Here is a 7,665-nt window from a genome sequence, read left to right as displayed (position 1 = left end):
AGCCCCACCCTCCCTAAAGCGAAAACCCCTCCAAAAAAAAAAAAAAAAAAAACCACACCAGGTACATGTGTGTGCTTGTCCAAGATCCTGAGAATGAAGGAGAGGGGATGGAGGCATGGTCACTTCCTGGGGCGGGGAGGGAGTGATTTCTCACTTTCTTCCCTCAGGTCACTGTCTCTGTCTCTCTCCAGCGAGCACATGCACCCCATGGCAAAAACCTTTAAAAAAAAAAAATCAGTAGTCTATTTGGTTCTAAGCACTTTCCCTGTGTCCTCATTAACCTCTCACAGGACTTTGCTAAACACCAGGTCTCCGCATGCAGGATTTTCAGCTGTACTCAGAATACTGCACCCTGGCCCAGGTGACAGCTGACAGCTGGTCTGGACAGACCTCAGCGCCTCCCCTCCCTGCTCTGAGCCGGCCCTCCCCTCTCCTGACTCTCAGCCCCCTGAAGCCAGCGTCTTAGTACAGAGAGACAGAAGGAAGCCCACAGACGCTCAGCTCGCCCTGATGTCGAAATCAATAGCAGGAAGAGACACACGAGCGGGAGGGGGCGACTGGAAACAGGCTCAGACTGAGGTACCCAGACATTCCCCTCCAGGACGGAGCTGAAGTCCCTTCCCTCCCAGAGGGCGAGTGGACCTAGCTATTTCCAAAGAGCAGAGTATGAAGAAGGAAAGTTGGCAACTCACGGTGGAGACACGATGGAGAAACTGGGTAGATGCCACCTGTGATGGTGATCCTGGGGACACGCCTGGGGCCACAGGTGGATGTCACCTGTGGTAGAAGATGGTGGGCCTCCACACTGTTCTCCCCAGATGCAGAGCTACGAGAACAGCGGAGGGGCCAGATGAGGGGTTCCAGGGAGTGAACCGGTATTTCTCCCAGTTCCTTCGAGGCCCGTGGTACCCACCTCTGGAAGGTCGACCTCAGATTCCAAATCATGAGGCTGGTGACGTGCTTCTAGCCTAGCCTGGGAGGAGCTGCAGGGACTCCTAAACGCTGGGCTCCTTCAGGCTGTGGGCCCAGCGCTCTCCTGAAGCTGGGACTCAGGCCACCTGGCCTCTGCCAGTGCCCGCACTCCGCTGGGGAACGACTGGCCCTGGTGTCTCCTCATCATGCCCCTCTCTTCGCTCTGCCCAAGCTGTGTGCCCTGGGACATGCCTGCTCCTGACAATCTCCAGGGCCAGGTAGCCCCTGCCCTTCTGTGAAGGAGAGGCCAGAACCATGGCAGGCCTCGCTGACAGCTCTGAGGCCAAGGGCAAACTTCTAACACAAGGCAAGCAGGCCTGGCAGGGTTTCAGCTGCTGAGACAGATCACTCCTGTCTGATAGTACCCGCTAGGCCTGGCATTTCCACCAGGCTGCCTCGTGTGCAGCCCAAGTTTAGATGGCTTTGACAACAGAAATCTGCTAGCTCATAGTTCCAGAGGCCAGAAGTTTGAAATCGAAGTGTGGGCAGGGCCACAACCCTTCCAAAGGCTGAGGGCAGGGTCCTCCCTGGCTCATCCACTCCTGGTGGCCCTTGGTGAACACGGCTTGCAGCAGACTCATCCCAGTGTCTGCCTGGTCTCCACGTGGCCTCTGTGTGTGTGTCCGTGTCCCTGTCCCTCCTAATCTCGATCGGATTGGACGAAAGGCTCACCCTAGTCCAGTGTGACCTCATCTCACCCCAACTCGCTGTGCTGGCAATGGCTGGACTAGGAGTCACCTGATTAGGTCACACTATGAAGGCCGAGGTTTCACCAGACGTGGACTTTGGGGGAAGCCTTCTACCCGGACAGCAGGGAGCTCGCATCTGACAGCAAGCGGGTTGCGCTGAGCAGGAGGAGCCTGCGAGGCCCAGCACAGAGTAAAACAACAGCAGACCCTGGAGCCGGACCCTGGCCCCAGCCTGAGCCCAGCCACTCAGTAGCTATTCAGCCATGTCCATCTCACCCCTCCAGACCTCGGTGTCCTCACTGAAAACGGAGACTGCCACTTTTTTTTTTAAGGTATTTGCTATAGGGCACGTGCGCTCACCAGAAAGACAGAGAGAGACAGAGAGACAGAAAGTGAGAAATCACCCCCTGGGGGGATGGCCACGCCACAATCCCTTCTCCTCCATTCTCCTCTCAGGATCTTGGGCACACACGCACACGCGCCCAGCATGAGTTTAAGCCACCGGATCCAGGACTCGAACTGTAGTCGACGACGTGGGAGTCCAGCACATAGCTATTACGCTAACTGCTGGTCCCGAGAGTGCCGATTTTGTATTGCTGGAGGGCACAGGCACACACCAGAAGAGGTGGGGGAGAGGGAGTAAGCAACCCCTCCGGGGTCACGCTGCAATTCCTGCTCCATTTATCCATCCTGTTGGGATTTGGGGCACCGTGCCCACGTGCCCAGTGCATTTTTCAAGCCCCCAGGGCTGGAATCCCAACCCTGGCCAGCCATGTAGTATCCCGCTCCCTTTATCCCGGGCCAGGGCTGGCCACAGAGCACTGATTGTGAGCTTAGAAAGAGGGGAGGACCTCCAGTTCACAACCTGTGGGGAATCCTACCAGGGCTGGACACGAAGGCTTGGACTTAGAGAAAAACACGCCCTGTACGGGCCTTGTGCAAGCCACTGTGCCCGTGCGTTAATACCAAGGACTACTCAGGAAAAGGCATCACCCACAGAGCCCTGGAATGCTAATCCAAACCTTTCCACCTGCTCTCCCAACAGCTGCCTTTCTCAGGGGCCGTCCTGCAATCCCGACATCACTCAGCACTGATAAGACCCTGGAAGGTGTCTCTGACCCTGAGGGCACAGGCACAATGGCCACAGAGACGGATGCCTCTGTCAGCCCCGAAACTGGACAAAGGTCAGAGGAGATGGGCCCAGCCCCTCCCACTTCCTCCAGACCCTGCCCTTCATCCTGGCCAGAGTTCTGCGGCCCCACACCCACCCAGGAGGAAGAAGCTCCACTTCCACACCGGGCTCCAAGAGATGCTTTTGCTCACCCCACCCTGAGACGAGAGTCCAGCGCCAACCCAGGAAAATTCTGCTCATTCTCCTTTCTGAACAAAGCATCTTGTGGGCAGAAAACCCACCTTCTCTTCGAATGCATGGTGTCATCCGCGTGGACAGCTGTTCCTCATGTCCATTTCCACGACACTGACCGAGCCACAAGTTGCAGATGAAAGACACCAGACAGACAGAGAGAGACATAGAGACAGAAAGCGAGAAATCACCCCTCAGGGGGGATGGTCACGCCGCAATACCTTCTCCTCCATTCTCCTCTCGGGATCTTGGGCATGCACGCACACGCACCCGGCGTGAGTTGTAAGCCACCGGGTCCAGGACGCGAACCGTGGTCGACTATGTGGGAATCCAGCGACATAGCCATTACACCAACTGCTGGTTCCCAGGTTTCACAATTTCTAAAACAGCTTTGCAGACACCTTGGTCCTCACAGAACCCCACGACCACACACGGGCCAGTCTTTCTATTCCCAGCCTCCAGATCTACAGAGGAACAACTTCAGGCACAGGGTGGGTGTCAGCTCATGGCAGAGCCCAGACCCCGTGCAGGCTCAGCCTCGTGCTGCCTTTGGGCAACTTTTGTTCTGTGTGGGTAGACCTGAAGTGGACACCACCCTGTCCTCATGCTCACCTCCCAGTCCACATCACAGCAGGCCAGGACTTTCCTCATATATCAACGTGTAATATTTGCATCTGAGGGTGAAGGGACTATGCGGCCCAGCAGAGCGACCTGGGACTTGGAATAAAATCCTTCGAATGTGAGACTGATCTCTGCTACCCTAGGGCAAGCTCTTGACAGTATTCAGAGTCTCGGTCCATTCTCGGTCATGGGGACAATCACACCTGCCCAAGATTGTGGGGTGGAGGCATAAATGCATCAGGAGCCTCAAAACCCATCATTCTCTTCACTATTATTCTCTTTGACATGCAAAAGGCTTTCTTTACAGAAGGAGGACTACATAGTCAGTCAGACAGAGGCTGGTCTGATGGTGAGAAGGTGCAGTTGCCTGGTGACTGAATCTGAAGTGCCACATTGATACAATCCTTTGCAGTTGGCCTCCTATTTCCAAAAACCATCTGCTCTCTTGGAACCAACTGAATCTAAGCAAGAGGGAACTGACCTGGGTGTGCCCAGGGCGGAACCCTGAATAGCCCATATATCTTTCAGTAGCTAACAATGGGTTTGAACCTTTCTCTGTAAGCGGTGCAATTCAATGAAACCTGGTGGTTTAAAAGCTTCTGCTATGCCATTATTATTTAGATATGTGGAAAAGTGACTTGCAAGTGCAGCATTTTTGATGGTTTGTGATTTGCATCAGGAAGTGACTCAACTTCCTCCAGGCCACAGGCAGTCACAGCTGGGAAGAGGAAAACTATTTGCTAAGATCAGGGAAACAAGTCAACTGCCCAGTAATCCACACCCTTGTGGAACATATATCAGTAATTTGCTAAGAGATAGCTACAGGGCAGGCATATCCAAGGTCAGGGGGCCTTCAAGAACTCAGAACACTAGCTAGAAATACACCCAGATCAAAAATCCGTGTGTATTCTACAGCAAAACCATGACTACCAAAACCCAAAATTATATGACATCAGGCTTCACTGCCACCCTGCAGCCATCAGACATAGATCAATACCTTATCAATTCTGAAATTAGATCATTGCCAATCTAGAATTCTATACCCAGCCATCTTATTCCATGCAGACTATATTTGAGGTAAGATCAATAAGACAGAAAACAAGAACAACACAACTTTAACAAAGCACTGTGCGGAGTTTATTATGGGTTAAATTTACATGGAAAGGGATAGGTAGGCGGTGACCCAATGGCACCAACAACTTCGACACTTCCTCACTCTGTTACATTCATATTCCATCCTCTGAAGCCCCAACATTGAAGCAAGCCAGACCTTTCCAAAGGTATTCAAAGGGCCTACAGTAGGTCCTCCAGAAGTAGGACCAGTTTGCTCCAAGTGCCTGGAATAGCTCCATCTTAACAACAGCCTGCTGGGTGTGGGCGGAAACATAGCTGATACATTATGAGGACAGGAGAAATGGAGATCAAACGAGGTGTCGTCAGTCTTCAAGAAACAGAGCTAGTCGGCCACACTCCTTCAGGTTGCCATCAGAAAAAATAGATTAGGTCATTTATAAACAACAAAAGGTATTTCTCATAGTTCTGGAGGCTGGGAGATCAAGTCACCAGCAGATTCGAGGTCTGTCCAAAGTTTGCCTTCTGCTTCACAGACAGTCATGTCTTTGCAGTGTTCTCCCATGGCAGAGCGATGACGAAGCTCTCTTAGGCCTTCCATAACGGCACTAATCCCACTCATGAGGACAGAGTTCTCCTAATATTCACATCCCAAAGGCCTTACCTCTTGATACTGTTGCTTTGGACATTAGGTTTCAACATACAAATCTGGGGGTGGGGGAGCAAATATTCAGACCGTACTACCAGCCATAAGTATGTAGACTATTTCCAAACACATGAAGTCTCAAAAAATTTTCTTCCCTCCTCTCAAGAAACTACAGGAGTTTGTGTGCTATCAAACTGAGAGAATACATCAAAGGGCATGATGACATGGAATCCAGGAAGTATAGACACCAGCACAGGAGAGTAGAGGAGAATCCCTGGAGGAACTCCAGGTGGAGGTGCCAGGATGGCAGTGATGTGTCAGGTCTGGATCTCGAGGGGTTTCTAAAAAAGACTTTTTCAAGAAAAAAAAAAAATTTAAAAGAGCATCTGGCATGACAATCTTAAGTAACTGGAGAAGAGTTTGAGAGTAAATTGGTCATTTGTATTTCAAAAGTACAAACAACAAAACAATTATGAATTCCAGGGAAAACAAAAATCCTGTAAGCAAAAATAGAATCATCATAGTAGACTACAAGCTCAGCTGTCAGGTTCACACGGTGATATCACAAAGAGTAACCCTGATTAGGGACGTCACCAAAACTGCAACATAGTGGTGTTGAAGAGAGAACACAAGTGTAGCCATGTGCATCTGTGAGCCTGTGTGTGTGTGTGTGTGTGTGATGTGTAGTTTTAGGTATGTATGTGTCAGAGGTGAGGGAAAAATGTGTGTGTAAGAGGAAAATGTTAACATCAGACTTGAATAAAAGACCCCAGGGTTTGTCTTGATCCTGTGTGGCTTTCTCAGAGAAGACAGAGAGAGACAGGGAGGAATGCAGTGCCCACAGTTTGCTCTGGAACCCCTGCTCTCTGGACTGAACTGAGCAGGCTGTGAGCTGGCCTTGGGCTTACGTAAGCAGACAGTGTAAATGATTGACAGGGAACCCACGCTGCACCTGCCTGTGGCTCCCAGACTCTGATGGATGACAGTGCTGGGCACCCTGCCCCTCCTTTCCCACATCCGGAGGCAGAGAGCAGGCATAGTCAGAGATGTGAGTCTGCCCCATCTTGTAAGTCAAGTGCCAACTCCAACTTGCCACCCCTGCTTCCAGGTAAGGTACTGAAGTGAAATCCCATCTTCATAACTAAAGTCAATAGAATCTAACGCTGGAAATTAGCATGTAGAACGTACATGTGTGATTTAGAGCAATGAAGATAAAGCACACGGTAGGCAAAGAATCAGCCAGAGGTGAGGGGTTCGGTACCACCAGGGAGTGGTTAATGGGGCAGGAAGAGGGAGCGCTGGCCCAAGAGCCATTCCTCGTGGACTAATTCTACATTTTATTTCAGTTGCCAGAGGGGCATGCATTCACCAGAGAGAGAGAGAGAGACAGAGAAAAAGAGAGAAAGTATCCACCCCCTCCAACAGGCATGATCTTGTCACAATCCCTTCTCCTCCACTTCTCCATCTCATCAAGACTTTGGGGGCACACGCGCACACACGCACACGCGCACACACACATGGTGTGTTTTCCAAGCTATAGGGACAGAATTTGAATCCCATCTGGCCATATGGGATCCAGGTTCCTTAACCACTACAGTACAAAGCCAACCCAACCGATTTTTTAAACCATGCACATGGATCAACTTAATAAAAATAAAAACACATTTTAAAAGTGTTTTTGAAAGACAGGAAAGAAATGTGGAAAAGTGTTGCAACGTTAGGCTCCTGGGCCTTTCAGTGGCTTTTCATCTCTTCTCAATTCCGGTGACTACATTTCCTAATCAACATGTACCACTTTTAAATGAGGAACAAAATACATTTGTCTATGGAATGGAAGAGAAAAAGACAGAGGTAGATCTTTGCCAACACACTCCTTCTACGGTTTATTTCAGACAAATGTCAGAGCTTCTTTGTCATTAATCTTTATTTAATTCTGTAGTATGCAAAGGAAAACTCCTAAAATGACTGTTCCTTTTTGATTATTTTGTATTAGATAAAAACCTGAATAATATGGGACCAGCAGTTAGCGTAATGGCTATGTCGCTGGACTCCCATGTAGTCAACCATGGTTCGCGTCCCGGACCCGGTGGCTTAAAACTCATGCCAGGTACGTGTGCGTATGTGCCCAAGATCTCAAGAGGAGAATGGAGGAGAAGGGATTGCAGTATGGCCACCTCCCTGGGGGGTGATTTCTCGCTTTCTGTCTCTCCGTCTCTCTCTGTCTGGCGCGCGCACGCTCCCTATAGCAAAAACCTCTCAAAAAAAAAAAAAAAAACCTGAATAAAAGTCCATTCAACTTGTAT

General features: G+C 50.3%; 1 long non-coding RNA gene across 1 annotated transcript in view; it reads right to left on the bottom strand.

The window, feature by feature from the left end:
- LOC102488224 (uncharacterized) overlaps positions 1–1,488 on the bottom strand; it is an 8,395-nt gene extending 6,907 nt beyond the window's left edge. Inside the window, exons 1-2 of the long non-coding RNA XR_336734.2 lie at positions 914–1,488; positions 693–826 (exon numbers count right to left, since the gene is read on the bottom strand). This is a non-coding gene — a long non-coding RNA (uncharacterized LOC102488224). The remainder of the gene's footprint in view (positions 1–692; positions 827–913) is intronic.
- Between the last annotated feature and the right edge of the window lie 6,177 nt (positions 1,489–7,665).

This window comes from Tupaia chinensis, unplaced genomic scaffold, assembly GCF_000334495.1.
Source record: "Tupaia chinensis unplaced genomic scaffold, TupChi_1.0 Scaffold142716_1, whole genome shotgun sequence".
In the NCBI taxonomy this organism is placed as follows: Eukaryota; Metazoa; Chordata; class Mammalia; order Scandentia; family Tupaiidae; genus Tupaia; species Tupaia belangeri.
This window is presented reverse-complemented; position numbering and strand designations above follow the sequence as displayed.